The sequence below is a fragment of the Muntiacus reevesi genome, unplaced genomic scaffold, assembly GCF_963930625.1.
Source record: "Muntiacus reevesi unplaced genomic scaffold, mMunRee1.1 SCAFFOLD_221, whole genome shotgun sequence".
Classification (NCBI taxonomy): domain Eukaryota; kingdom Metazoa; phylum Chordata; class Mammalia; order Artiodactyla; family Cervidae; genus Muntiacus; species Muntiacus reevesi.
This window is the reverse complement of record NW_027078005.1, coordinates 50,165-77,184: the sequence shown is the minus strand read 5'-3', so window position 1 is coordinate 77,184 and position 27,020 is coordinate 50,165. Positions and strand designations below refer to the sequence as shown.

General features: G+C 67.0%; 14 non-coding genes across 14 annotated transcripts; 5 read left to right on the top strand and 9 right to left on the bottom strand.

Moving 5' to 3' along the window:
* Positions 1-5,279: 5,279 nt before the first annotated feature.
* Positions 5,280-5,351, bottom strand: TRNAE-CUC (transfer RNA glutamic acid (anticodon CUC)). The gene has a single exon. It is a non-coding gene; the product is annotated as a tRNA-Glu (tRNA).
* Positions 5,352-5,657: 306 nt separating this feature from the next.
* Positions 5,658-5,729, bottom strand: TRNAG-UCC (transfer RNA glycine (anticodon UCC)). The gene has a single exon. It is a non-coding gene; the product is annotated as a tRNA-Gly (tRNA).
* A 742-nt stretch (positions 5,730-6,471) lies between these two features.
* On the bottom strand, positions 6,472-6,543 carry TRNAD-GUC (transfer RNA aspartic acid (anticodon GUC)). Its single transcript has one exon. It is a non-coding gene; the product is annotated as a tRNA-Asp (tRNA).
* Positions 6,544-7,076: 533 nt separating this feature from the next.
* TRNAL-CAG (transfer RNA leucine (anticodon CAG)) lies at positions 7,077-7,159 on the top strand. The gene has a single exon. It is a non-coding gene; the product is annotated as a tRNA-Leu (tRNA).
* Positions 7,160-8,613: 1,454 nt separating this feature from the next.
* Positions 8,614-8,684, top strand: TRNAG-GCC (transfer RNA glycine (anticodon GCC)). The gene has a single exon. It is a non-coding gene; the product is annotated as a tRNA-Gly (tRNA).
* Positions 8,685-14,540: 5,856 nt separating this feature from the next.
* Positions 14,541-14,612, bottom strand: TRNAE-CUC (transfer RNA glutamic acid (anticodon CUC)). The gene has a single exon. It is a non-coding gene; the product is annotated as a tRNA-Glu (tRNA).
* Positions 14,613-14,918: 306 nt separating this feature from the next.
* TRNAG-UCC (transfer RNA glycine (anticodon UCC)) lies at positions 14,919-14,990 on the bottom strand. Its single transcript has one exon. It is a non-coding gene; the product is annotated as a tRNA-Gly (tRNA).
* A 742-nt stretch (positions 14,991-15,732) lies between these two features.
* Positions 15,733-15,804, bottom strand: TRNAD-GUC (transfer RNA aspartic acid (anticodon GUC)). The gene has a single exon. It is a non-coding gene; the product is annotated as a tRNA-Asp (tRNA).
* A 533-nt stretch (positions 15,805-16,337) lies between these two features.
* On the top strand, positions 16,338-16,420 carry TRNAL-CAG (transfer RNA leucine (anticodon CAG)). Its single transcript has one exon. It is a non-coding gene; the product is annotated as a tRNA-Leu (tRNA).
* A 1,454-nt stretch (positions 16,421-17,874) lies between these two features.
* On the top strand, positions 17,875-17,945 carry TRNAG-GCC (transfer RNA glycine (anticodon GCC)). Its single transcript has one exon. It is a non-coding gene; the product is annotated as a tRNA-Gly (tRNA).
* Positions 17,946-23,794: 5,849 nt separating this feature from the next.
* Positions 23,795-23,866, bottom strand: TRNAE-CUC (transfer RNA glutamic acid (anticodon CUC)). Its single transcript has one exon. It is a non-coding gene; the product is annotated as a tRNA-Glu (tRNA).
* Positions 23,867-24,172: 306 nt separating this feature from the next.
* Positions 24,173-24,244, bottom strand: TRNAG-UCC (transfer RNA glycine (anticodon UCC)). The gene has a single exon. It is a non-coding gene; the product is annotated as a tRNA-Gly (tRNA).
* Positions 24,245-24,980: 736 nt separating this feature from the next.
* On the bottom strand, positions 24,981-25,052 carry TRNAD-GUC (transfer RNA aspartic acid (anticodon GUC)). The gene has a single exon. It is a non-coding gene; the product is annotated as a tRNA-Asp (tRNA).
* Positions 25,053-25,585: 533 nt separating this feature from the next.
* TRNAL-CAG (transfer RNA leucine (anticodon CAG)) lies at positions 25,586-25,668 on the top strand. Its single transcript has one exon. It is a non-coding gene; the product is annotated as a tRNA-Leu (tRNA).
* Positions 25,669-27,020: the final 1,352 nt, after the last annotated feature.

Here is a 27,020-nt window from a genome sequence, read left to right as displayed (position 1 = left end):
CACCACCCCCTCCCCTGAAAACCTCCTGCCCGTCTCACCTCAGCATCAGCCCTGCTCTGCCAGTAACACCACCTCAGCCTGCGCCCTCACCATGCCCCTGCTCGCCCAAATGCACCCATCCCACCCAACCCCCACCCCGGCTCCCCACCTCCCCCATCTCCGCTACGCCCCCCCCCCCCGCCCCACCCCGCCCGCGCGGGCACACACACACACACACACACACGCACACACGCACACGCACACACACACGTCCGGTTCCTCCCCGAGCCATCCCAAATCCTACTCTTGTCAAGGAACCTGCCTTTGCGTTTGTCCCACTGGCCCGTCTCCCCCAGCCCCCACCCCAACCCTTGGCCTGCTCCTTTATCTGCTTCTTCCAACGCGAGTAGAACTGATTTACTTTCCTGGGTTCGTCTCAGGTGCACAGCACAGTGCTTCAGTCCCCTGTTCTTTTCCAGTGGAGGTTAAGGCGAGATACGAATACAGATCTCATGCTACAGAGGAAAGCTTTGTTGCTTATCTCCTCTGAGTATACTAGTTCCTCTCTCTTGATCCGACTCCAACTTCGTCCGTCCGCTGCCTCTCCCCTTGGGTAGCCCTATGGACGTTTTCTACGTCTGAACGTCGGTTGCCCCTTTGCACATAGATTCATTTGCATTCATTGGCACAGTCCACAGAGCTTTGTCGCTCTCCACCCGACTCACTTCACTCAGTGGACCCCTTCTATGGGTCCGTCCAGCATTGGGGCCCGTGGCGATGGCCGCTCCTTCTTGGAGGCTGCGTCAGATTCCACGGTACACACATACCTCTTCTTCTCGTGCCGGCCACGTGCCGCCGGGCACTTGGGCGTTCCCCAAGTCTCGGCTCAGGCACAGAGGGCTGCGATGACCCTGGGGGATGCCTGCATCTCTTCCCATCAGGGATGTTGTCTTTTCCCGATGGGTACCCGGGATTGGGTTTGCTGGATCATGACATAAGCTCTTCTTTTTCCTATTGCTGGACTGATCCTCGACTGATTGACTTCCAGGGAGCAGTAGTTGTTGTTCTGGAAGTGTAGCTGATCTACACCCTGGTGTCCGTTTCCGCTGGACAGCGTAGTGATTCAGTCCTGTTTGTGTACCATGATGTTTTCAGATCGGTTTCCATTACAGGGGGTGACAGGAGATTGGATCCTCTTCCCTGTGTGTCTTTGGTGGTCGTCTCCTTTCTACTCAGCACTAGTACGGTGTATCCGTTGAGCCCGGCTCTTCATTCATTCCTCCGTCCCTGACTTTGCCCTTGGGAAGCCCAAAGCTGCTTTCCTGCCTCTCGGGGGCTGTCGCTGTTTGGCACAGGGATGAATTTGTACCACACTTTCGACTCCACCCATCTGTGATCTTGTCTGTTTGACTTCCCTCAGCAAGGGTCATATTCTGCAGCTCCGGCCGCTGTTGCTGCCAGTGACGCTACGTGACTCTTGTGGACGGCTCAGGGACATCCTGTTCTCTCCCTTTCTCTGACAGCGCATCTTCGTGGGTGAGCCGCTGGGGATGGGCACTAGGGGCTTCTCCCCGTCTTGGCTATGGCAAACGGTTCTGCTACGGCCGTGGGGTTTGCATGTGCCTTTCTGAATGAAGAGTTAAGCCTTTCACGGACATGGACCCCGCTCGCCTGTCTCCCGCTTACTTACTTACCTATGTATTCATAGGTAACTTTTGAAAGCTACTCCAAAGTCGTAGTAGCGGTTGTTGTGGAAGTAGAGTGGATTTCCAACACTGTGCTCCTTTCCGATGGACCGCAAGGTGATTCTGGTTTCCAGGTACAGATTTCAGATTTCATGTATGTTTTCAGACTCTTTTCCACTTGAGGTTATTACAGGGCACTGACTCCTTTTGCCTGTGTTGAACTGGACAACCTTGGTCCGTCTCCCTTTATAGGCGGTCCTGCGTATCTGTTCGTTGCAGCTCCAGAGTCATCCCTCCACCGCTGCCTTTCTGCCTGCGTTACCCTAAGGCGGTGTTCTGCGTGAGTCGGTCTCTCTTCGGCAGATAGGCTCGTTTTATAGCCTTTTGCACGTTCCACAAGCCTTTGTCCAGCTCAGTCTGATATTCTCCACCAGGTCTAAGAGTCGCTAGGTCCATCATTGCTCGTGACAAATGGCAATCCTTTCCTTTCTTCTCTAGGACCGAGTGATCGTTCCATGGGACATCTGTGCCACATCTCCCTGGGCCCGCCGTCTGTGGATGGGCACTGGGGTTTCTTCCGTGTCGTGGCTATGGCAACTGGCGCTGCAGTGTGCTCGGCGGCGTATGGACCTGTAGACCTCGCCCAGGCGTGTTCTCTGCGGGTATGTACCCAGGACGGGGTGTGCTCGGTCAGATGGGAGCTCTCTTTGGGCCTCATGAAATCCCAGGCATCCCCGCTGCCAAACACCACCCCCATCCCACCCTGAGCGCCCAGCAGTGGCACACCCGAGACCGGACATCAGGTCCTGATGAGTGGGGACTTGGGTCTCCGGGGCGGGACGGTGGGCCCACCCTGTGCCGACCGCGTGCGGCCCCCGTTCTGGCACTCCGTTTCTGTGGCTCGCTTGCCAGCGTCCTAGCCAGCGCCCGGAGCCCCAGCCCACCGCCGAGCCTGAGCAGTCTGGGGCACCGCGCCCCAGGGTGGCACGCACGCTCACACGGCGTGCTCTACCACCGCCTCCCTCACGCCACAGCCGCCTCACGGTCACCGCCTGCCCTCTGCCTCTCCCGCCAGCCCCCAGGCTCGGCCCCATCTACCCGCCACCGTCCCCCTGCAGCCCCGGGCCATCTCTCACACGTCCTGCCCTGCCCTGGCACTCACCAGTGCGGGCCTGCGTCCGGCTCCGCAGACCCGCCCCTACCACCCGCCCACCCCGACCGCAGACCTGTCCCAGCCTCACACATGTGCCTGGCACGGCGTCACCACAGCCTCCACCCTTCTGCAGACGCCCTGCTCGAGTGGCCAGCCCATCTTTCGGCCAGGTCCCCGCGAGCCCCACGCCTCCCCTTCCCGCCGGCCCTCCACGCAGACGCCCCGCCCAAGCGCCCCTGGGCCCGCCTCCCTGCGCCGCCCCCTCCCCCTGCTATGGCTCTGCTCCGGTCCCTGATCCACGTGGGGGCGTGCACCAGCCATGGCCCCAGGCACCCTCGTCCCGCAGTCTCACCCACGCACGCTGACGCCCACGGCCCGGCAGGGGCGTCGAGGAAACCTCCTGCGGCGACGGCGAACACGCGTCGGGCCGCAGGGGCTCCTTCTCCCCAGGGGACACGCCTTTGTCCCGTCGCCCCCGAGCGTGCCGCCCTCGCCGCACGGTGGTGCCCTTCGTCGGCCGTCCACTCCCCCACCCCTCCAAAGGACACAGTCGTTCAACAGTCGTGAAACCCTTTGGAGATAGACGGGCCCAAGATTGGGTAAGAGGAGACTGTGGTGGGCGATGACCCCCGGGGAGAGTTCCTAGGGGAAGACGAAGACAGTATGTGGAGGGGAGGGAGTCGATCCTGGACAGACAGTTTGGAGAGAAAGTAGTAGATGTCATATCTAGGGCAGGGGTGCGTGGAACAGGGCGCTTGTGTGTGTGTGTGTGTGTCTGGGTGTGGGTGCGCCCGGGTGCCCAACTTTGGTTAGGTGTCGGGGACGGACATCTGGGTAAACCTTGCCTCACTCCGGTAGGATTGAGAGCTGTGGTCAGGCAAGGGAAACACCATGTTGGTCGGCTTGTCCACCCTGGCCGGCATCGCTGCCTCGGGCGCATCTGCCGCCTCCCGGCTGGTTGGCTGGGTTTTCCCGGCCGGCCCGGCCCGCCGGGATCTGCGTGCTCTCTCACTTCCCCCGCGCGGTGCTGTGACTCGCAGCACAGGCCCACATTCGTCTTCACCCCCTTTGGCTCGGGGAGAGCGAAGAAGAACTCAAGAGCCTCTTGATGAAAGTGAAAGAGGAGAGTGAAAAACTTGGCCTCAGACTCAACATTCAGAAAACTAAGATCGTGGCATCCGGTCCCATCACTTCATGGCAAATAGATGGGGAGACAATGGAAACCGGGAGAGACTTCATTTGGGGCGGGGGCTCCCACAAATCACTGCAGTCGGTGGCCGCGGCCATGAAATTAAAAGACGTCCGCCTCTTGGGAGGAAAGCTATGACCAAGCTAGACAGCATGTCGAAAAGCAGAGACGTGACGCTGCCACGAGGGTCCATCTCGTGAAAGTCACGGTCTGTCCAGCAGTCACGGACAGATGTGAGAGTTGGAGTATAAAGAAAGCTGAGCGCTGAAGAATCGATGCTTTTGAACTGCGGTGTTGGAGAAGACTCTTGAGAGTCCCTTGGACTGCCAGGAGATCCAACCAGTCAATCCCAGAGGAAATGAGTCCTGAATATTGACTGGAAGGCCTGAGGCTGAAGCTGACACTTCAGTCCTCTGGCCACCTGAGGCAAAGGACTGACTCCCTGGAAAAGACCTCGATGGAAGGCAGGAGGAGACGGGGACGACACGACACGCCAGAAGGTGAGATGGTTGGATGGCACCGCCGACTCGATGGACACGAGTTTGAGCAAGCTGCGGGAGTTGGTGATGGCCAGGGAAGCCTGGGCTGCTGCAGTGCACTGAGCGACTGAACCCATCGATACCGATGCCTCCCGGGCGCCGTGGTCCGCCTCCCAGAGCCCACTCAGGACCAGAGCTCACTTGGAGTCACCGGCGGCGCACGGGAGTCACAACCAGCCCGGGACCTGGCACTCAATGGCCAAGCCGCCCAGAGAGGTGGCTGGGCATGCGGGACATGGGAAGGCAGGCGTGTCTGTGGCCACTGGCCCCACTCCCAGAGGCAGATCCCCCTCGCTCGTCTTCGGCTGTGGCCACCGCCGCGGCCGCTGCCGGCCCACGCTGGCGACCACCACAGCCCACGCCCTGACCCCTATCCCCACCCGCCCTGTCCGACCCCACCTCCTCCCCACCACTGACAGCAGGAGAAGCAGCACAAGCCCAGGAGCATCGCCGCCATCGCCGCCGCCACCAGGGGCAGCAGCCGCAGCCCCTCAGGAGGGAGGGGGCGGGGGCTGGGAGGCCTGAGGCGGGTCGTGGTGGCAGCGGCGCGAGGTGGCCAGTGCGGCCAAAAGGTTGGCCCCGGGGGACGGCGGGGGTGGCCTGAATCGTGCTTGGGCTGGAGGTGCAGGGTCCCGGGGCCTCTGTGGCAGCGCTGCGCAAGCGTAGGCTAAAAGGGTGGTGGGGTCGCCGGCGAGGAGATGGGCAGGTGGCGGGCGGAGGGGAAGAAGAAAGGCTTCCCTGACCGGGAATCGAACCCGGGCCGCGGCGGTGAGAGCGCCGAATCCTAACCACTAGACCACCAGGGAGCGTCGGGGCTCGGTCCTCGCCTGCTCCCGCTGAACCCAGCGCCTCCGGGCCGCCCGCCCGCGCCACCGTGGTGCCCACACCCGGCCTTCGCAAGGCAAGGCCAGCCGCCCGCCGCGGCCCTGTCAGTCTGCCTGCCCTGGCGTGCCGTCTTGCTCTCAGCAGCCTCAAAACACTGCGCGCGCCGCCGGCTTCTCGCACACACGCCAAAAGCCGCGCGCCGGCTGCCTGGCTCCCTGCTCCCAGCTCTCTCTGCCCCGAATGCCCCTGCCGGGAGGGCGGCGGAGCTCAGCAAAAGGTCGGCCCGCTGCGTTGGCCGGGAATCGAACCCGGGTCAACTGCTTGGAAGGCAGCTATGCTCACCACTATACCACCAACGCTGCTCAGCCCGGGCCGCCGCCAGACGCCGGCCCCGGGCTCGCCCCAGCACACTCTCGCCGCCGCCGCCGCCGCCGCCGCCGCCGCCGCATCCCTGCCTCGACGCCCGGTCAGCCGGAGGCTCTGCGCCGCCGCCGGCGCCACCGGCAGCCCACCAGCAGCCCCATCCGCGCCAGCTCTACGCAGCGGCCGGGATCCCCCGGCCCCAGCGTCCCCGGGGCGGCGCTCCCGCGGCATTGCGGTCCCCCGGCGTTCGCTCCCCGCCGCGGCCCGCGAAGGCCTCCGTCCTCACCCCCGGGGGGCAACGCGGGGCACGCAGCTTCCAGCAGCCAGCCGGCCAAAGCCCTTCTCCACCGTGCGCTGGGAGAGGCCACTTCCGACGACGACAGGGGGACACTGGAGCCAGCCGCCTGCAGGCGTCCCCGCGCTGTGCCGCCCCGCGCCGCTGGGGCGCGGCGAGCCCAGGAGCCCACTGGGGGCAACCGCTGTGGGCGGGCGGGCCGCAAAACCCGGCTATGGTCGGGCAAGGCCGTGGGGTGGCCAAGGAGGCCGTCGCTCCGCCGTGGCGACCGAGCGCCCGGAGACGACAAAGGGCTCAGGCCGGAGGGCTGCACCGGTAGAGGGGGTCGGCGGTGGCCAGGCCGGGCCCCGCCTGGCCCAAAGGCGGACGGAGGAGACGAAGGGCCCTTGGGGGCCAGGCGGCAGGACAGAGAGCCACCGCGGCCACCAAAAAGGCTGTGTTGCCTCCCCGTCGGGGAATCGAACCCCGGTCTCCCGCGTGACAGGCGGGGATACTCACCACTATACTAACGAGGACGGCGGCGACCGCTCAGCCGCCCGGCCGCTCTCGGGCTTCCGGGCTGCCTGCCCACGCCTCCCCGTGCCCACCACGGGCCCCGACCCGACCGCCCACCAAACCAACCGCCTCAGTCACAGAGGCGGCCCGCGACCCCGACAGGGACCCGGACCCCCCCGGGGCACTGGACACTCCTCGTGCGCGCCGCCTCTTGCCTCCAACGCGGCCATTCCGCCGGGAGAAGGGGGTCCGAGAAGGCAAGCGAGGCTGCGAGGACACGGTGGGCGCGCGCCGGCCCGCGTCTGGCGTGAAGGGGCGCGGGTGAGGAGGGGCCGGTCCGCCAAGGGCCGGGCTGGGTCCGGGGCGCGACCGGCGGCGCAGTCAGGCGCCTCGGCCGGCCCCGTCGCTCACCCACACCAGACGGCCGCCTGCCTGCCTGCCTGCCGGCCTGCCTGCCCGGCGCGGCGCACCGCGCGGCCCGCCACGGGCGCCGCGGCTCGCGCCGCGTCGGGTCTCAGCCAGGCGAGCGGCCACGCGCCCGCCCAGGCCCGCCGTCAGGATGGCCGAGCGGTCTAAGGCGCTGCGTTCAGGTCGCAGTCTCCCCTGGAGGCGTGGGTTCGAATCCCACTCCTGACAAGCCAGCCTTTTGGCCCGCCGCACGAACGCACCCGTCCTCCCCGCGCCACAGCCTTTCTCCACACACACCCGCCCCCTGCCACCTGCACCCCACAACCAGGAACCTTCAGTCCTTCTCAGCGCATCTTTCCTCCTCAGCTGGCTGCGGCTGCAGGTGCTGCTTTTCCGGCCTCCCCGCCTGCCCCTCGCCCACCCTCGCCCACCCTCCCCCTCGCACGGCCCCACCCCCGTCGGCGCCCACGCACGGAGCCCCGCGGCGGGTGGCAAGCCCTCCTCGCTTCGCCGGCGCTGCGACTTCTGCCTGCGGATCGGCCAACTCGCTCTCGCAGCCTTGCTTCCACGTCCGCCCCCCAAGGCCGCTCTCCCGCCGGCCGGCACCCTGTCGGCCGCGCCCGCCCCGCCGGCCCCCCTGCGCCACCCAGCCACACCGAGGCGGCCGAGCCCCCGCCTCGCCCGCCAGGGGGCTGCTGCGTGCCCTCCACGCTTCTCCGCCTTGCGGCCTCGGCCGGGCCACACCTGCCGGCCTCCCGCCCGGGACGCGCGCCACGCAGCCTTGCTGCGGGTCGGCGAACACCGGCCTTCCGTGCACGAGCCCGTCCCGGGAAGGGCGCTCGGCTGGGGTGGGAGCGGAAGCCCTTCGTGCCCGTCCAGCCCACCCACAGGCGCCCAGCCCGCGCCCCGGCCGTCGGCGCCACCGCGCCCGTTCCCGGTGGGGAAGCCGCAGCCCGGGCCGGAGCCAAGCCCGGCCTGGCGTGCTCCCTGCCTCAGCCGGCAGTCCCCGAGCCAGAGGCCGCTCTGCCCAAGGGCCCCTCCTCACCACCACCACCCACCCTGTCAGAGCGGAGCGCCCGGGAGCGCGGTCGGCCAGAGCGCAGGAGCCAGGCTCACACGCCTTTGGGTCCTCGGGCCTGAGCGCCGCTCGGGGCGGCGGCGGGGGCGCCCCGGGGCGTCGCGCTCCCGCGCCCGCGCGCAGCCCGCACAGGCCGAGCCCGGGGTCCCGGCCCCCGCCCGCAGTGGCACGCCCCATCGCGCCCCGGCCGGAAAGCCAGCCCACCAGACGGATTTTGAGTCGGGACCCGGCAGGTCGCTGAGAGGAACGCCGGCGCGCGGCTGCGGCGACCACGCAGCGACTGCCTCCGCCTGGGATCCCGGCGCCGGGCAGACGGCGTCGGCGCCTGGGCCCCTCGGGCGACACCGACAGCGTCGCGACGGCCGTGGTCGGCGCAGAAGGCGCGGGACGGGCCGAGTGGGCCGGCGGCACGCCGCCCCGGGGTCCCTCCGAGAGCGCCGCGCCCCGGGGTCCCGCACGGGCCCGGATCCTGGCTTTCAGGGCGGCCGCCCGTCGTCTCCTGCTCCGATGGAGCAGACAGATGCCCACGGGCGAGCGGTGAGCAGTGACGGGTGGGTGGCGGCCAGCGCCTCTGGGGCAGCGTCGGGCGGCGGCGGCCACCGGTGCATGGGTGGTTCAGTGGTAGAATTCTCGCCTGCCACGCGGGAGGCCCGGGTTCGATTCCCGGCCCATGCAACCCCAGCGTCCCCTTTTGGTCCCGCACTGCAGCCCCAGAGCCGAGCTAGGTCTGCCCGCTCAAAGGCACTCAAGGAAGCGCTCCTGCAACCGCTGGCTGCTACCTGCCGCCCGCTGCCTCTCCCACGCAGCTGCCCACGACCCCTCCCGCCCCCACACACGGTCCTGCTGCCAAGCCGCCGTGGCCCCAAGCCCTGCGGGCTCAGCCGCCCGTGCGCCCAGACACCTCCCTTGTGCTTGCTGGCTTCCTCGCCCGGACCCAGCCGGTGGCTCAGGGATTGCGCTGGAAGGCACACCCCACGGCTCTGGCAGCCGCCGGCCCCACCTCTTCACCTTTCCCAACGTCTGTCTCCAAGCTCCCTGGCTCACTCTCCCCACACTCCGAGAATCACTCACCCTCCGTTTGCACAGCCAGGAGCAAGGAAGTTGCCACATCTGGCAAGGATACCTCCCTTGTCCCTGGAGGGTCCCTGGAGCATCGTCTTGCAGGAGGAGTTCCTCAGAAGGCCACACACTCCCGGCCCTGGGCCCAGATCGGTTTCCAACAGCAACGCCCTCACCACCTCACACACCACCCCCTCCCCTGAAAACCTCCTGCCCGTCTCACCTCAGCATCAGCCCTGCTCTGCCAGTAACACCACCTCAGCCTGCGCCCTCACCATGCCCCTGCTCGCCCAAATGCACCCATCCCACCCAACCCCCACCCCGGCTCCCCACCTCCCCCATCTCCGCTACGCCCCCCCCCCCGCCCCACCCCGCCCGCGCGGGCACACACACACACACACACACACACGCACACACGCACACGCACACACACACGTCCGGTTCCTCCCCGAGCCATCCCAAATCCTACTCTTGTCAAGGAACCTGCCTTTGCGTTTGTCCCACTGGCCCGTCTCCCCCAGCCCCCACCCAACCCTTGGCCTGCTCCTTTATCTGCTTCTTCCAACGCGAGTAGAACTGATTTACTTTCCTGGGTTCGTCTCAGGTGCACAGCACAGTGCTTCAGTCCCCTGTTCTTTTCCAGTGGAGGTTAAGGCGAGATACGAATACAGATCTCATGCTACAGAGGAAAGCTTTGTTGCTTATCTCCTCTGAGTATACTAGTTCCTCTCTCTTGATCCGACTCCAACTTCGTCCGTCCGCTGCCTCTCCCCTTGGGTAGCCCTATGGACGTTTTCTACGTCTGAACGTCGGTTGCCCCTTTGCACATAGATTCATTTGCATTCATTGGCACAGTCCACAGAGCTTTGTCGCTCTCCACCCGACTCACTTCACTCAGTGGACCCCTTCTATGGGTCCGTCCAGCGTTGGGGCCCGTGGCGATGGCCGCTCCTTCTTGGAGGCTGCGTCAGATTCCACGGTACACACATACCTCTTCTTCTCGTGCCGGCCACGTGCCGCCGGGCACTTGGGCGTTCCCCAAGTCTCGGCTCAGGCACAGAGGGCTGCGATGACCCTGGGGGATGCCTGCATCTCTTCCCATCAGGGATGTTGTCTTTTCCCGATGGGTACCCGGGATTGGGTTTGCTGGATCATGACATAAGCTCTTCTTTTTCCTATTGCTGGACTGATCCTCGACTGATTGACTTCCAGGGAGCAGTAGTTGTTGTTCTGGAAGTGTAGCTGATCTACACCCTGGTGTCCGTTTCCGCTGGACAGCGTAGTGATTCAGTCCTGTTTGTGTACCATGATGTTTTCAGATCGGTTTCCATTACAGGGGGTGACAGGAGATTGGATCCTCTTCCCTGTGGTATCCTGTGTGTCTTTGGTGGTCGTCTCCTTTCTACTCAGCACTAGTACGGTGTATCCGTTGAGCCCGGCTCTTCATTCATTCCTCCGTCCCTGACTTTGCCCTTGGGAAGCCCAAAGCTGCTTTCCTGCCTCTCGGGGGCTGTCGCTGTTTGGCACAGGGATGAATTTGTACCACACTTTCGACTCCACCCATCTGTGATCTTGTCTGTTTGACTTCCCTCAGCAAGGGTCATATTCTGCAGCTCCGGCCGCTGTTGCTGCCAGTGACGCTACGTGACTCTTGTGGACGGCTCAGGGACATCCTGTTCTCTCCCTTTCTCTGACAGCGCATCTTCGTGGGTGAGCCGCTGGGGATGGGCACTAGGGGCTTCTCCCCGTCTTGGCTATGGCAAACGGTTCTGCTACGGCCGTGGGGTTTGCATGTGCCTTTCTGAATGAAGAGTTAAGCCTTTCACGGACATGGACCCCGCTCGCCTGTCTCCCGCTTACTTACTTACCTATGTATTCATAGGTAACTTTTGAAAGCTACTCCAAAGTCGTAGTAGCGGTTGTTGTGGAAGTAGAGTGGATTTCCAACACTGTGCTCCTTTCCGATGGACCGCAAGGTGATTCTGGTTTCCAGGTACAGATTTCAGATTTCATGTATGTTTTCAGACTCTTTTCCACTTGAGGTTATTACAGGGCACTGACTCCTTTTGCCTGTGTTGAAGTGGACAACCTTGGTCCGTCTCCCTTTATAGGCGGTCCTGCGTATCTGTTCGTTGCAGCTCCAGAGTCATCCCTCCACCGCTGCCTTTCTGCCTGCGTTACCCTAAGGCGGTGTTCTGCGTGAGTCGGTCTCTCTTCGGCAGATAGGCTCGTTTTATAGCCTTTTGCACGTTCCACAAGCCTTTGTCCAGCTCAGTCTGATATTCTCCACCAGGTCTAAGAGTCGCTAGGTCCATCATTGCTCGTGACAAATGGCAATCCTTTCCTTTCTTCTCTAGGACCGAGTGATCGTTCCATGGGACATCTGTGCCACATCTCCCTGGGCCCGCCGTCTGTGGATGGGCACTGGGGTTTCTTCCGTGTCGTGGCTATGGCAACTGGCGCTGCAGTGTGCTCGGCGGCGTATGGACCTGTAGACCTCGCCCAGGCGTGTTCTCTGCGGGTATGTACCCAGGACGGGGTGTGCTCGGTCAGATGGGAGCTCTCTTTGGGCCTCATGAAATCCCAGGCATCCCCGCTGCCAAACACCACCCCCATCCCACCCTGAGCGCCCAGCAGTGGCACACCCGAGACCGGACATCAGGTCCTGATGAGTGGGGACTTGGGTCTCCGGGGCGGGACGGTGGGCCCACCCTGTGCCGACCGCGTGCGGCCCCCGTTCTGGCACTCCGTTTCTGTGGCTCGCTTGCCAGCGTCCTAGCCAGCGCCCGGAGCCCCAGCCCACCGCCGAGCCTGAGCAGTCTGGGGCACCGCGCACCAGGGTGGCACGCACGCTCACACGGCGTGCTCTACCACCGCCTCCCTCACGCCACAGCCGCCTCACGGTCACCGCCTGCCCTCTGCCTCTCCCGCCAGCCCCCAGGCTCGGCCCCATCTACCCGCCACCGTCCCCCTGCAGCCCCGGGCCATCTCTCACACGTCCTGCCCTGCCCTGGCACTCACCAGTGCGGGCCTGCGTCCGGCTCCGCAGACCCGCCCCTACCACCCGCCCACCCCGACCGCAGACCTGTCCCAGCCTCACACATGTGCCTGGCACGGCGTCACCACAGCCTCCACCCTTCTGCAGACGCCCTGCTCGAGTGGCCAGCCCATCTTTCGGCCAGGTCCCCGCGAGCCCCACGCCTCCCCTTCCCGCCGGCCCTCCACGCAGACGCCCCGCCCAAGCGCCCCTGGGCCCGCCTCCCTGCGCCGCCCCCTCCCCCTGCTATGGCTCTGCTCCGGTCCCTGATCCACGTGGGGGCGTGCACCAGCCATGGCCCCAGGCACCCTCGTCCCGCAGTCTCACCCACGCACGCTGACGCCCACGGCCCGGCAGGGGCGTCGAGGAAACCTCCTGCGGCGACGGCGAACACGCGTCGGGCCGCAGGGGCTCCTTCTCCCCAGGGGACACGCCTTTGTCCCGTCGCCCCCGAGCGTGCCGCCCTCGCCGCACGGTGGTGCCCTTCGTCGGCCGTCCACTCCCCCACCCCTCCAAAGGACACAGTCGTTCAACAGTCGTGAAACCCTTTGGAGATAGACGGGCCCAAGATTGGGTAAGAGGAGACTGTGGTGGGCGATGACCCCCGGGGAGAGTTCCTAGGGGAAGACGAAGACAGTATGTGGAGGGGAGGGAGTCGATCCTGGACAGACAGTTTGGAGAGAAAGTAGTAGATGTCATATCTAGGGCAGGGGTGCGTGGAACAGGGCGCTTGTGTGTGTGTGTGTGTCTGGGTGTGGGTGCGCCCGGGTGCCCAACTTTGGTTAGGTGTCGGGGACGGACATCTGGGTAAACCTTGCCTCACTCCGGTAGGATTGAGAGCTGTGGTCAGGCAAGGGAAACACCATGTTGGTCGGCTTGTCCACCCTGGCCGGCATCGCTGCCTCGGGCGCATCTGCCGCCTCCCGGCTGGTTGGCTGGGTTTTCCCGGCCGGCCCGGCCCGCCGGGATCTGCGTGCTCTCTCACTTCCCCCGCGCGGTGCTGTGACTCGCAGCACAGGCCCACATTCGTCTTCACCCCCTTTGGCTCGGGGAGAGCGAAGAAGAACTCAAGAGCCTCTTGATGAAAGTGAAAGAGGAGAGTGAAAAACTTGGCCTCAGACTCAACATTCAGAAAACTAAGATCGTGGCATCCGGTCCCATCACTTCATGGCAAATAGATGGGGAGACAATGGAAACCGGGAGAGACTTCATTTGGGGCGGGGGCTCCCACAAATCACTGCAGTCGGTGGCCGCGGCCATGAAATTAAAAGACGTCCGCCTCTTGGGAGGAAAGCTATGACCAAGCTAGACAGCATGTCGAAAAGCAGAGACGTGACGCTGCCACGAGGGTCCATCTCGTGAAAGTCACGGTCTGTCCAGCAGTCACGGACAGATGTGAGAGTTGGAGTATAAAGAAAGCTGAGCGCTGAAGAATCGATGCTTTTGAACTGCGGTGTTGGAGAAGACTCTTGAGAGTCCCTTGGACTGCCAGGAGATCCAACCAGTCAATCCCAGAGGAAATGAGTCCTGAATATTGACTGGAAGGCCTGAGGCTGAAGCTGACACTTCAGTCCTCTGGCCACCTGAGGCAAAGGACTGACTCCCTGGAAAAGACCTCGATGGAAGGCAGGAGGAGACGGGGACGACACGACACGCCAGAAGGTGAGATGGTTGGATGGCACCGCCGACTCGATGGACACGAGTTTGAGCAAGCTGCGGGAGTTGGTGATGGCCAGGGAAGCCTGGGCTGCTGCAGTGCACTGAGCGACTGAACCCATCGATACCGATGCCTCCCGGGCGCCGTGGTCCGCCTCCCAGAGCCCACTCAGGACCAGAGCTCACTTGGAGTCACCGGCGGCGCACGGGAGTCACAACCAGCCCGGGACCTGGCACTCAATGGCCAAGCCGCCCAGAGAGGTGGCTGGGCATGCGGGACATGGGAAGGCAGGCGTGTCTGTGGCCACTGGCCCCACTCCCAGAGGCAGATCCCCCTCGCTCGTCTTCGGCTGTGGCCACCGCCGCGGCCGCTGCCGGCCCACGCTGGCGACCACCACAGCCCACGCCCTGACCCCTATCCCCACCCGCCCTGTCCGACCCCACCTCCTCCCCACCACTGACAGCAGGAGAAGCAGCACAAGCCCAGGAGCATCGCCGCCATCGCCGCCGCCACCAGGGGCAGCAGCCGCAGCCCCTCAGGAGGGAGGGGGCGGGGGCTGGGAGGCCTGAGGCGGGTCGTGGTGGCAGCGGCGCGAGGTGGCCAGTGCGGCCAAAAGGTTGGCCCCGGGGGACGGCGGGGGTGGCCTGAATCGTGCTTGGGCTGGAGGTGCAGGGTCCCGGGGCCTCTGTGGCAGCGCTGCGCAAGCGTAGGCTAAAAGGGTGGTGGGGTCGCCGGCGAGGAGATGGGCAGGTGGCGGGCGGAGGGGAAGAAGAAAGGCTTCCCTGACCGGGAATCGAACCCGGGCCGCGGCGGTGAGAGCGCCGAATCCTAACCACTAGACCACCAGGGAGCGTCGGGGCTCGGTCCTCGCCTGCTCCCGCTGAACCCAGCGCCTCCGGGCCGCCCGCCCGCGCCACCGTGGTGCCCACACCCGGCCTTCGCAAGGCAAGGCCAGCCGCCCGCCGCGGCCCTGTCAGTCTGCCTGCCCTGGCGTGCCGTCTTGCTCTCAGCAGCCTCAAAACACTGCGCGCGCCGCCGGCTTCTCGCACACACGCCAAAAGCCGCGCGCCGGCTGCCTGGCTCCCTGCTCCCAGCTCTCTCTGCCCCGAATGCCCCTGCCGGGAGGGCGGCGGAGCTCAGCAAAAGGTCGGCCCGCTGCGTTGGCCGGGAATCGAACCCGGGTCAACTGCTTGGAAGGCAGCTATGCTCACCACTATACCACCAACGCTGCTCAGCCCGGGCCGCCGCCAGACGCCGGCCCCGGGCTCGCCCCAGCACACTCTCGCCGCCGCCGCCGCCGCCGCCGCCGCCGCCGCATCCCTGCCTCGACGCCCGGTCAGCCGGAGGCTCTGCGCCGCCGCCGGCGCCACCGGCAGCCCACCAGCAGCCCCATCCGCGCCAGCTCTACGCAGCGGCCGGGATCCCCCGGCCCCAGCGTCCCCGGGGCGGCGCTCCCGCGGCATTGCGGTCCCCCGGCGTTCGCTCCCCGCCGCGGCCCGCGAAGGCCTCCGTCCTCACCCCCGGGGGGCAACGCGGGGCACGCAGCTTCCAGCAGCCAGCCGGCCAAAGCCCTTCTCCACCGTGCGCTGGGAGAGGCCACTTCCGACGACGACAGGGGGACACTGGAGCCAGCCGCCTGCAGGCGTCCCCGCGCTGTGCCGCCCCGCGCCGCTGGGGCGCGGCGAGCCCAGGAGCCCACTGGGGGCAACCGCTGTGGGCGGGCGGGCCGCAAAACCCGGCTATGGTCGGGCAAGGCCGTGGGGTGGCCAAGGAGGCCGTCGCTCCGCCGTGGCGACCGAGCGCCCGGAGACGACAAAGGGCTCAGGCCGGAGGGCTGCACCGGTAGAGGGGGTCGGCGGTGGCCAGGCCGGGCCCCGCCTGGCCCAAAGGCGGACGGAGGAGACGAAGGGCCCTTGGGGGCCAGGCGGCAGGACAGAGAGCCACCGCGGCCACCAAAAAGGCTGTGTTGCCTCCCCGTCGGGGAATCGAACCCCGGTCTCCCGCGTGACAGGCGGGGATACTCACCACTATACTAACGAGGACGGCGGCGACCGCTCAGCCGCCCGGCCGCTCTCGGGCTTCCGGGCTGCCTGCCCACGCCTCCCCGTGCCCACCACGGGCCCCGACCCGACCGCCCACCAAACCAACCGCCTCAGTCACAGAGGCGGCCCGCGACCCCGACAGGGACCCGGACCCCCCCGGGGCACTGGACACTCCTCGTGCGCGCCGCCTCTTGCCTCCAACGCGGCCATTCCGCCGGGAGAAGGGGGTCCGAGAAGGCAAGCGAGGCTGCGAGGACACGGTGGGCGCGCGCCGGCCCGCGTCTGGCGTGAAGGGGCGCGGGTGAGGAGGGGCCGGTCCGCCAAGGGCCGGGCTGGGTCCGGGGCGCGACCGGCGGCGCAGTCAGGCGCCTCGGCCGGCCCCGTCGCTCACCCACACCAGACGGCCGCCTGCCTGCCTGCCTGCCGGCCTGCCTGCCCGGCGCGGCGCACCGCGCGGCCCGCCACGGGCGCCGCGGCTCGCGCCGCGTCGGGTCTCAGCCAGGCGAGCGGCCACGCGCCCGCCCAGGCCCGCCGTCAGGATGGCCGAGCGGTCTAAGGCGCTGCGTTCAGGTCGCAGTCTCCCCTGGAGGCGTGGGTTCGAATCCCACTCCTGACAAGCCAGCCTTTTGGCCCGCCGCACGAACGCACCCGTCCTCCCCGCGCCACAGCCTTTCTCCACACACACCCGCCCCCTGCCACCTGCACCCCACAACCAGGAACCTTCAGTCCTTCTCAGCGCATCTTTCCTCCTCAGCTGGCTGCGGCTGCAGGTGCTGCTTTTCCGGCCTCCCCGCCTGCCCCTCGCCCACCCTCGCCCACCCTCCCCCTCGCACGGCCCCACCCCCGTCGGCGCCCACGCACGGAGCCCCGCGGCGGGTGGCAAGCCCTCCTCGCTTCGCCGGCGCTGCGACTTCTGCCTGCGGATCGGCCAACTCGCTCTCGCAGCCTTGCTTCCACGTCCGCCCCCCAAGGCCGCTCTCCCGCCGGCCGGCACCCTGTCGGCCGCGCCCGCCCCGCCGGCCCCCCTGCGCCACCCAGCCACACCGAGGCGGCCGAGCCCCCGCCTCGCCCGCCAGGGGGCTGCTGCGTGCCCTCCACGCTTCTCCGCCTTGCGGCCTCGGCCGGGCCACACCTGCCGGCCTCCCGCCCGGGACGCGCGCCACGCAGCCTTGCTGCGGGTCGGCGAACACCGGCCTTCCGTGCACGAGCCCGTCCCGGGAAGGGCGCTCGGCTGGGGTGGGAGCGGAAGCCCTTCGTGCCCGTCCAGCCCACCCACAGGCGCCCAGCCCGCGCCCCGGCCGTCGGCGCCACCGCGCCCGTTCCCGGTGGGGAAGCCGCAGCCCGGGCCGGAGCCAAGCCCGGCCTGGCGTGCTCCCTGCCTCAGCCGGCAGTCCCCGAGCCAGAGGCCGCTCTGCCCAAGGGCCCCTCCTCACCACCACCACCCACCCTGTCAGAGCGGAGCGCCCGGGAGCGCGGTCGGCCAGAGCGCAGGAGCCAGGCTCACACGCCTTTGGGTCCTCGGGCCTGAGCGCCGCTCGGGGCGGCGGCGGGGGCGCCCCGGGGCGTCGCGCTCCCGCGCCCGCGCGCAGCCCGCACAGGCCGAGCCCGGGGTCCCGGCCCCCGCCCGCAGTGGCACGCCCCATCGCGCCCCGGCCGGAAAGCCAGCCCACCAGACGGATTTTGAGTCGGGACCCGGCAGGTCGCTGAGAGGAACGCCGGCGCGCGGCTGCGGCGACCACGCAGCGACTGCCTCCGCCTGGGATCCCGGCGCCGGGCAGACGGCGTCGGCGCCTGGGCCCCTCGGGCGACACCGACAGCGTCGCGACGGCCGTGGTCGGCGCAGAAGGCGCGGGACGGGCCGAGTGGGCCGGCGGCACGCCGCCCCGGGGTCCCTCCGAGAGCGCCGCGCCCCGGGGTCCCGCACGGGCCCGGATCCTGGCTTTCAGGGCGGCCGCCCGTCGTCTCCTGCTCCGATGGAGCAGACAGATGCCCACGGGCGAGCGGTGAGCAGTGACGGGTGGGTGGCGGCCAGCGCCTCTGGGGCAGCGTCGGGCGGCGGCGGCCACCGGTGCATGGGTGGTTCAGTGGTAGAATTCTCGCCTGCCACGCGGGAGGCCCGGGTTCGATTCCCGGCCCATGCAACCCCAGCGTCCCCTTTTGGTCCCGCACTGCAGCCCCAGAGCCGAGCTAGGTCTGCCCGCTCAAAGGCACTCAAGGAAGCGCTCCTGCAACCGCTGGCTGCTACCTGCCGCCCGCTGCCTCTCCCACGCAGCTGCCCACGACCCCTCCCGCCCCCACACACGGTCCTGCTGCCAAGCCGCCGTGGCCCCAAGCCCTGCGGGCTCAGCCGCCCGTGCGCCCAGACACCTCCCTTGTGCTTGCTGGCTTCCTCGCCCGGACCCAGCCGGTGGCTCAGGGATTGCGCTGGAAGGCACACCCCACGGCTCTGGCAGCCGCCGGCCCCACCTCTTCACCTTTCCCAACGTCTGTCTCCAAGCTCCCTGGCTCACTCTCCCCACACTCCGAGAATCACTCACCCTCCGTTTGCACAGCCAGGAGCAAGGAAGTTGCCACATCTGGCAAGGATACCTCCCTTGTCCCTGGAGGGTCCCTGGAGCATCGTCTTGCAGGAGGAGTTCCTCAGAAGGCCACACACTCCCGGCCCTGGGCCCAGATCGGTTTCCAACAGCAACGCCCTCACCACCTCACACACCACCCCCTCCCCTGAAAACCTCCTGCCCGTCTCACCTCAGCATCAGCCCTGCTCTGCCAGTAACACCACCTCAGCCTGCGCCCTCACCATGCCCCTGCTCGCCCAAATGCACCCATCCCACCCAACCCCCACCCCGGCTCCCCACCTCCCCCATCTCCGCTACGCCCCCCCCCCCGCCCCACCCCGCCCGCGCGGGCACACACACACACACACACACACACGCACACACGCACACGCACACACACACGTCCGGTTCCTCCCCGAGCCATCCCAAATCCTACTCTTGTCAAGGAACCTGCCTTTGCGTTTGTCCCACTGGCCCGTCTCCCCCAGCCCCCACCCCAACCCTTGGCCTGCTCCTTTATCTGCTTCTTCCAACGCGAGTAGAACTGATTTACTTTCCTGGGTTCGTCTCAGGTGCACAGCACAGTGCTTCAGTCCCCTGTTCTTTTCCAGTGGAGGTTAAGGCGAGATACGAATACAGATCTCATGCTACAGAGGAAAGCTTTGTTGCTTATCTCCTCTGAGTATACTAGTTCCTCTCTCTTGATCCGACTCCAACTTCGTCCGTCCGCTGCCTCTCCCCTTGGGTAGCCCTATGGACGTTTTCTACGTCTGAACGTCGGTTGCCCCTTTGCACATAGATTCATTTGCATTCATTGGCACAGTCCACAGAGCTTTGTCGCTCTCCACCCGACTCACTTCACTCAGTGGACCCCTTCTATGGGTCCGTCCAGCGTTGGGGCCCGTGGCGATGGCCGCTCCTTCTTGGAGGCTGCGTCAGATTCCACGGTACACACATACCTCTTCTTCTCGTGCCGGCCACGTGCCGCCGGGCACTTGGGCGTTCCCCAAGTCTCGGCTCAGGCACAGAGGGCTGCGATGACCCTGGGGGATGCCTGCATCTCTTCCCATCAGGGATGTTGTCTTTTCCCGATGGGTACCCGGGATTGGGTTTGCTGGATCATGACATAAGCTCTTCTTTTTCCTATTGCTGGACTGATCCTCGACTGATTGACTTCCAGGGAGCAGTAGTTGTTGTTCTGGAAGTGTAGCTGATCTACACCCTGGTGTCCGTTTCCGCTGGACAGCGTAGTGATTCAGTCCTGTTTGTGTACCATGATGTTTTCAGATCGGTTTCCATTACAGGGGGTGACAGGAGATTGGATCCTCTTCCCTGTGGTATCCTGTGTGTCTTTGGTGGTCGTCTCCTTTCTACTCAGCACTAGTACGGTGTATCCGTTGAGCCCGGCTCTTCATTCATTCCTCCGTCCCTGACTTTGCCCTTGGGAAGCCCAAAGCTGCTTTCCTGCCTCTCGGGGGCTGTCGCTGTTTGGCACAGGGATGAATTTGTACCACACTTTCGACTCCACCCATCTGTGATCTTGTCTGTTTGACTTCCCTCAGCAAGGGTCATATTCTGCAGCTCCGGCCGCTGTTGCTGCCAGTGACGCTACGTGACTCTTGTGGACGGCTCAGGGACATCCTGTTCTCTCCCTTTCTCTGACAGCGCATCTTCGTGGGTGAGCCGCTGGGGATGGGCACTAGGGGCTTCTCCCCGTCTTGGCTATGGCAAACGGTTCTGCTACGGCCGTGGGGTTTGCATGTGCCTTTCTGAATGAAGAGTTAAGCCTTTCACGGACATGGACCCCGCTCGCCTGTCTCCCGCTTACTTACTTACCTATGTATTCATAGGTAACTTTTGAAAGCTACTCCAAAGTCGTAGTAGCGGTTGTTGTGGAAGTAGAGTGGATTTCCAACACTGTGCTCCTTTCCGATGGACCGCAAGGTGATTCTGGTTTCCAGGTACAGATTTCAGATTTCATGTATGTTTTCAGACTCTTTTCCACTTGAGGTTATTACAGGGCACTGACTCCTTTTGCCTGTGTTGAACTGGACAACCTTGGTCCGTCTCCCTTTATAGGCGGTCCTGCGTATCTGTTCGTTGCAGCTCCAGAGTCATCCCTCCACCGCTGCCTTTCTGCCTGCGTTACCCTAAGGCGGTGTTCTGCGTGAGTCGGTCTCTCTTCGGCAGATAGGCTCGTTTTATAGCCTTTTGCACGTTCCACAAGCCTTTGTCCAGCTCAGTCTGATATTCTCCACCAGGTCTAAGAGTCGCTAGGTCCATCATTGCTCGTGACAAATGGCAATCCTTTCCTTTCTTCTCTAGGACCGAGTGATCGTTCCATGGGACATCTGTGCCACATCTCCCTGGGCCCGCCGTCTGTGGATGGGCACTGGGGTTTCTTCCGTGTCGTGGCTATGGCAACTGGCGCTGCAGTGTGCTCGGCGGCGTATGGACCTGTAGACCTCGCCCAGGCGTGTTCTCTGCGGGTATGTACCCAGGACGGGGTGTGCTCGGTCAGATGGGAGCTCTCTTTGGGCCTCATGAAATCCCAGGCATCCCCGCTGCCAAACACCACCCCCATCCCACCCTGAGCGCCCAGCAGTGGCACACCCGAGACCGGACATCAGGTCCTGATGAGTGGGGACTTGGGTCTCCGGGGCGGGACGGTGGGCCCACCCTGTGCCGACCGCGTGCGGCCCCCGTTCTGGCACTCCGTTTCTGTGGCTCGCTTGCCAGCGTCCTAGCCAGCGCCCGGAGCCCCAGCCCACCGCCGAGCCTGAGCAGTCTGGGGCACCGCGCCCCAGGGTGGCACGCACGCTCACACGGCGTGCTCTACCACCGCCTCCCTCACGCCACAGCCGCCTCACGGTCACCGCCTGCCCTCTGCCTCTCCCGCCAGCCCCCAGGCTCGGCCCCATCTACCCGCCACCGTCCCCCTGCAGCCCCGGGCCATCTCTCACACGTCCTGCCCTGCCCTGGCACTCACCAGTGCGGGCCTGCGTCCGGCTCCGCAGACCCGCCCCTACCACCCGCCCACCCCGACCGCAGACCTGTCCCAGCCTCACACATGTGCCTGGCACGGCGTCACCACAGCCTCCACCCTTCTGCAGACGCCCTGCTCGAGTGGCCAGCCCATCTTTCGGCCAGGTCCCCGCGAGCCCCACGCCTCCCCTTCCCGCCGGCCCTCCACGCAGACGCCCCGCCCAAGCGCCCCTGGGCCCGCCTCCCTGCGCCGCCCCCTCCCCCTGCTATGGCTCTGCTCCGGTCCCTGATCCACGTGGGGGCGTGCACCAGCCATGGCCCCAGGCACCCTCGTCCCGCAGTCTCACCCACGCACGCTGACGCCCACGGCCCGGCAGGGGCGTCGAGGAAACCTCCTGCGGCGACGGCGAACACGCGTCGGGCCGCAGGGGCTCCTTCTCCCCAGGGGACACGCCTTTGTCCCGTCGCCCCCGAGCGTGCCGCCCTCGCCGCACGGTGGTGCCCTTCGTCGGCCGTCCACTCCCCCACCCCTCCAAAGGACACAGTCGTTCAACAGTCGTGAAACCCTTTGGAGATAGACGGGCCCAAGATTGGGTAAGAGGAGACTGTGGTGGGCGATGACCCCCGGGGAGAGTTCCTAGGGGAAGACGAAGACAGTATGTGGAGGGGAGGGAGTCGATCCTGGACAGACAGTTTGGAGAGAATGGCAAAGTAGTAGATGTCATATCTAGGGCAGGGGTGCGTGGAACAGGGCGCTTGTGTGTGTGTGTGTGTGTCTGGGTGTGGGTGCGCCCGGGTGCCCAACTTTGGTTAGTTGTCGGGGACGGACATCTGGGTAAACCTTGCCTCACTCCGGTAGGATTGAGAGCTGTGGTCAGGCAAGGGAAACACCATGTTGGTCGGCTTGTCCACCCTGGCCGGCATCGCTGCCTCGGGCGCATCTGCCGCCTCCCGGCTGGTTGGCTGGGTTTTCCCGGCCGGCCCGGCCCGCCGGGATCTGCGTGCTCTCTCACTTCCCCCGCGCGGTGCTGTGACTCGCAGCACAGGCCCACATTCGTCTTCACCCCCTTTGGCTCGGGGAGAGCGAAGAAGAACTCAAGAGCCTCTTGATGAAAGTGAAAGAGGAGAGTGAAAAACTTGGCCTCAGACTCAACATTCAGAAAACTAAGATCGTGGCATCCGGTCCCATCACTTCATGGCAAATAGATGGGGAGACAATGGAAACCGGGAGAGACTTCATTTGGGGCGGGGGCTCCCACAAATCACTGCAGTCGGTGGCCGCGGCCATGAAATTAAAAGACGTCCGCCTCTTGGGAGGAAAGCTATGACCAAGCTAGACAGCATGTCGAAAAGCAGAGACGTGACGCTGCCACGAGGGTCCATCTCGTGAAAGTCACGGTCTGTCCAGCAGTCACGGACAGATGTGAGAGTTGGAGTATAAAGAAAGCTGAGCGCTGAAGAATCGATGCTTTTGAACTGCGGTGTTGGAGAAGACTCTTGAGAGGAGATCCAACCAGTCAATCCCAGAGGAAATGAGTCCTGAATATTGACTGGAAGGCCTGAGGCTGAAGCTGACACTTCAGTCCTCTGGCCACCTGAGGCAAAGGACTGACTCCCTGGAAAAGACCTCGATGGAAGGCAGGAGGAGACGGGGACGACACGACACGCCAGAAGGTGAGATGGTTGGATGGCACCGCCGACTCGATGGACACGAGTTTGAGCAAGCTGCGGGAGTTGGTGATGGCCAGGGAAGCCTGGGCTGCTGCAGTGCACTGAGCGACTGAACCCATCGATACCGATGCCTCCCGGGCGCCGTGGTCCGCCTCCCAGAGCCCACTCAGGACCAGAGCTCACTTGGAGTCACCGGCGGCGCACGGGAGTCACAACCAGCCCGGGACCTGGCACTCAATGGCCAAGCCGCCCAGAGAGGTGGCTGGGCATGCGGGACATGGGAAGGCAGGCGTGTCTGTGGCCACTGGCCCCACTCCCAGAGGCAGATCCCCCTCGCTCGTCTTCGGCTGTGGCCACCGCCGCGGCCGCTGCCGGCCCACGCTGGCGACCACCACAGCCCACGCCCTGACCCCTATCCCCACCCGCCCTGTCCGACCCCACCTCCTCCCCACCACTGACAGCAGGAGAAGCAGCACAAGCCCAGGAGCATCGCCGCCATCGCCGCCGCCACCAGGGGCAGCAGCCGCAGCCCCTCAGGAGGGAGGGGGCGGGGGCTGGGAGGCCTGAGGCGGGTCGTGGTGGCAGCGGCGCGAGGTGGCCAGTGCGGCCAAAAGGTTGGCCCCGGGGGACGGCGGGGGTGGCCTGAATCGTGCTTGGGCTGGAGGTGCAGGGTCCCGGGGCCTCTGTGGCAGCGCTGCGCAAGCGTAGGCTAAAAGGGTGGTGGGGTCGCCGGCGAGGAGATGGGCAGGTGGCGGGCGGAGGGGAAGAAGAAAGGCTTCCCTGACCGGGAATCGAACCCGGGCCGCGGCGGTGAGAGCGCCGAATCCTAACCACTAGACCACCAGGGAGCGTCGGGGCTCGGTCCTCGCCTGCTCCCGCTGAACCCAGCGCCTCCGGGCCGCCCGCCCGCGCCACCGTGGTGCCCACACCCGGCCTTCGCAAGGCAAGGCCAGCCGCCCGCCGCGGCCCTGTCAGTCTGCCTGCCCTGGCGTGCCGTCTTGCTCTCAGCAGCCTCAAAACACTGCGCGCGCCGCCGGCTTCTCGCACACACGCCAAAAGCCGCGCGCCGGCTGCCTGGCTCCCTGCTCCCAGCTCTCTCTGCCCCGAATGCCCCTGCCGGGAGGGCGGCGGAGCTCAGCAAAAGGCCGGCCCGCTGCGTTGGCCGGGAATCGAACCCGGGTCAACTGCTTGGAAGGCAGCTATGCTCACCACTATACCACCAACGCTGCTCAGCCCGGGCCGCCGCCAGACGCCGGCCCCGGGCTCGCCCCAGCACACTCTCGCCGCCGCCGCCGCCGCCGCCGCCGCATCCCTGCCTCGACGCCCGGTCAGCCGGAGGCTCTGCGCCGCCGCCGGCGCCACCGGCAGCCCACCAGCAGCCCCATCCGCGCCAGCTCTACGCAGCGGCCGGGATCCCCCGGCCCCAGCGTCCCCGGGGCGGCGCTCCCGCGGCATTGCGGTCCCCCGGCGTTCGCTCCCCGCCGCGGCCCGCGAAGGCCTCCGTCCTCACCCCCGGGGGGCAACGCGGGGCACGCAGCTTCCAGCAGCCAGCCGGCCAAAGCCCTTCTCCACCGTGCGCTGGGAGAGGCCACTTCCGACGACGACAGGGGGACACTGGAGCCAGCCGCCTGCAGGCGTCCCCGCGCTGTGCCGCCCCGCGCCGCTGGGGCGCGGCGAGCCCAGGAGCCCACTGGGGGCAACCGCTGTGGGCGGGCGGGCCGCAAAACCCGGCTATGGTCGGGCAAGGCCGTGGGGTGGCCAAGGAGGCCGTCGCTCCGCCGTGGCGACCGAGCGCCCGGAGACGACAAAGGGCTCAGGCCGGAGGGCTGCACCGGTAGAGGGGGTCGGCGGTGGCCAGGCCGGGCCCCGCCTGGCCCAAAGGCGGACGGAGGAGACGAAGGGCCCTTGGGGGCCAGGCGGCAGGACAGAGAGCCACCGCGGCCACCAAAAAGGCTGTGTTGCCTCCCCGTCGGGGAATCGAACCCCGGTCTCCCGCGTGACAGGCGGGGATACTCACCACTATACTAACGAGGACGGCGGCGACCGCTCAGCCGCCCGGCCGCTCTCGGGCTTCCGGGCTGCCTGCCCACGCCTCCCCGTGCCCACCACGGGCCCCGACCCGACCGCCCACCAAACCAACCGCCTCAGTCACAGAGGCGGCCCGCGACCCCGACAGGGACCCGGACCCCCCCGGGGCACTGGACACTCCTCGTGCGCGCCGCCTCTTGCCTCCAACGCGGCCATTCCGCCGGGAGAAGGGGGTCCGAGAAGGCAAGCGAGGCTGCGAGGACACGGTGGGCGCGCGCCGGCCCGCGTCTGGCGTGAAGGGGCGCGGGTGAGGAGGGGCCGGTCCGCCAAGGGCCGGGCTGGGTCCGGGGCGCGACCGGCGGCGCAGTCAGGCGCCTCGGCCGGCCCCGTCGCTCACCCACACCAGACGGCCGCCTGCCTGCCTGCCTGCCGGCCTGCCTGCCCGGCGCGGCGCACCGCGCGGCCCGCCACGGGCGCCGCGGCTCGCGCCGCGTCGGGTCTCAGCCAGGCGAGCGGCCACGCGCCCGCCCAGGCCCGCCGTCAGGATGGCCGAGCGGTCTAAGGCGCTGCGTTCAGGTCGCAGTCTCCCCTGGAGGCGTGGGTTCGAATCCCACTCCTGACAAGCCAGCCTTTTGGCCCGCCGCACGAACGCACCCGTCCTCCCCGCGCCACAGCCTTTCTCCACACACACCCGCCCCCTGCCACCTGCACCCCACAACCAGGAACCTTCAGTCCTTCTCAGCGCATCTTTCCTCCTCAGCTGGCTGCGGCTGCAGGTGCTGCTTTTCCGGCCTCCCCGCCTGCCCCTCGCCCACCCTCGCCCACCCTCCCCCTCGCACGGCCCCACCCCCGTCGGCGCCCACGCACGGAGCCCCGCGGCGGGTGGCAAGCCCTCCTCGCTTCGCCGGCGCTGCGACTTCTGCCTGCGGATCGGCCAACTCGCTCTCGCAGCCTTGCTTCCACGTCCGCCCCCCAAGGCCGCTCTCCCGCCGGCCGGCACCCTGTCGGCCGCGCCCGCCCCGCCGGCCCCCCTGCGCCACCCAGCCACACCGAGGCGGCCGAGCCCCCGCCTCGCCCGCCAGGGGGCTGCTGCGTGCCCTCCACGCTTCTCCGCCTTGCGGCCTCGGCCGGGCCACACCTGCCGGCCTCCCGCCCGGGACGCGCGCCACGCAGCCTTGCTGCGGGTCGGCGAACACCGGCCTTCCGTGCACGAGCCCGTCCCGGGAAGGGCGCTCGGCTGGGGTGGGAGCGGAAGCCCTTCGTGCCCGTCCAGCCCACCCACAGGCGCCCAGCCCGCGCCCCGGCCGTCGGCGCCACCGCGCCCGTTCCCGGTGGGGAAGCCGCAGCCCGGGCCGGAGCCAAGCCCGGCCTGGCGTGCTCCCTGCCTCAGCCGGCAGTCCCCGAGCCAGAGGCCGCTCTGCCCAAGGGCCCCTCCTCACCACCACCACCCACCCTGTTAGAGCGGAGCGCCCGGGAGCGCGGTCGGCCAGAGCGCAGGAGCCAGGCTCACACGCCTTTGGGTCCTCGGGCCTGAGCGCCGCTCGGGGCGGCGGCGGGGGCGCCCCGGGGCGTCGCGCTCCCGCGCCCGCGCGCAGCCCGCACAGGCCGAGCCCGGGGTCCCGGCCCCCGCCCGCAGTGGCACGCCCCATCGCGCCCCGGCCGGAAAGCCAGCCCACCAGACGGATTTTGAGTCGGGACCCGGCAGGTCGCTGAGAGGAACGCCGGCGCGCGGCTGCGGCGACCACGCAGCGACTGCCTCCGCCTGGGATCCCGGCGCCGGGCAGACGGCGTCGGCGCCTGGGCCCCTCGGGCGACACCGACAGCGTCGCGACGGCCGTGGTCGGCGCAGAAGGCGCGGGACGGGCCGAGTGGGCCGGCGGCACGCCGCCCCGGGGTCCCTCCGAGAGCGCCGCGCCCCGGGGTCCCGCACGGGCCCGGATCCTGGCTTTCAGGGCGGCCGCCCGTCGTCTCCTG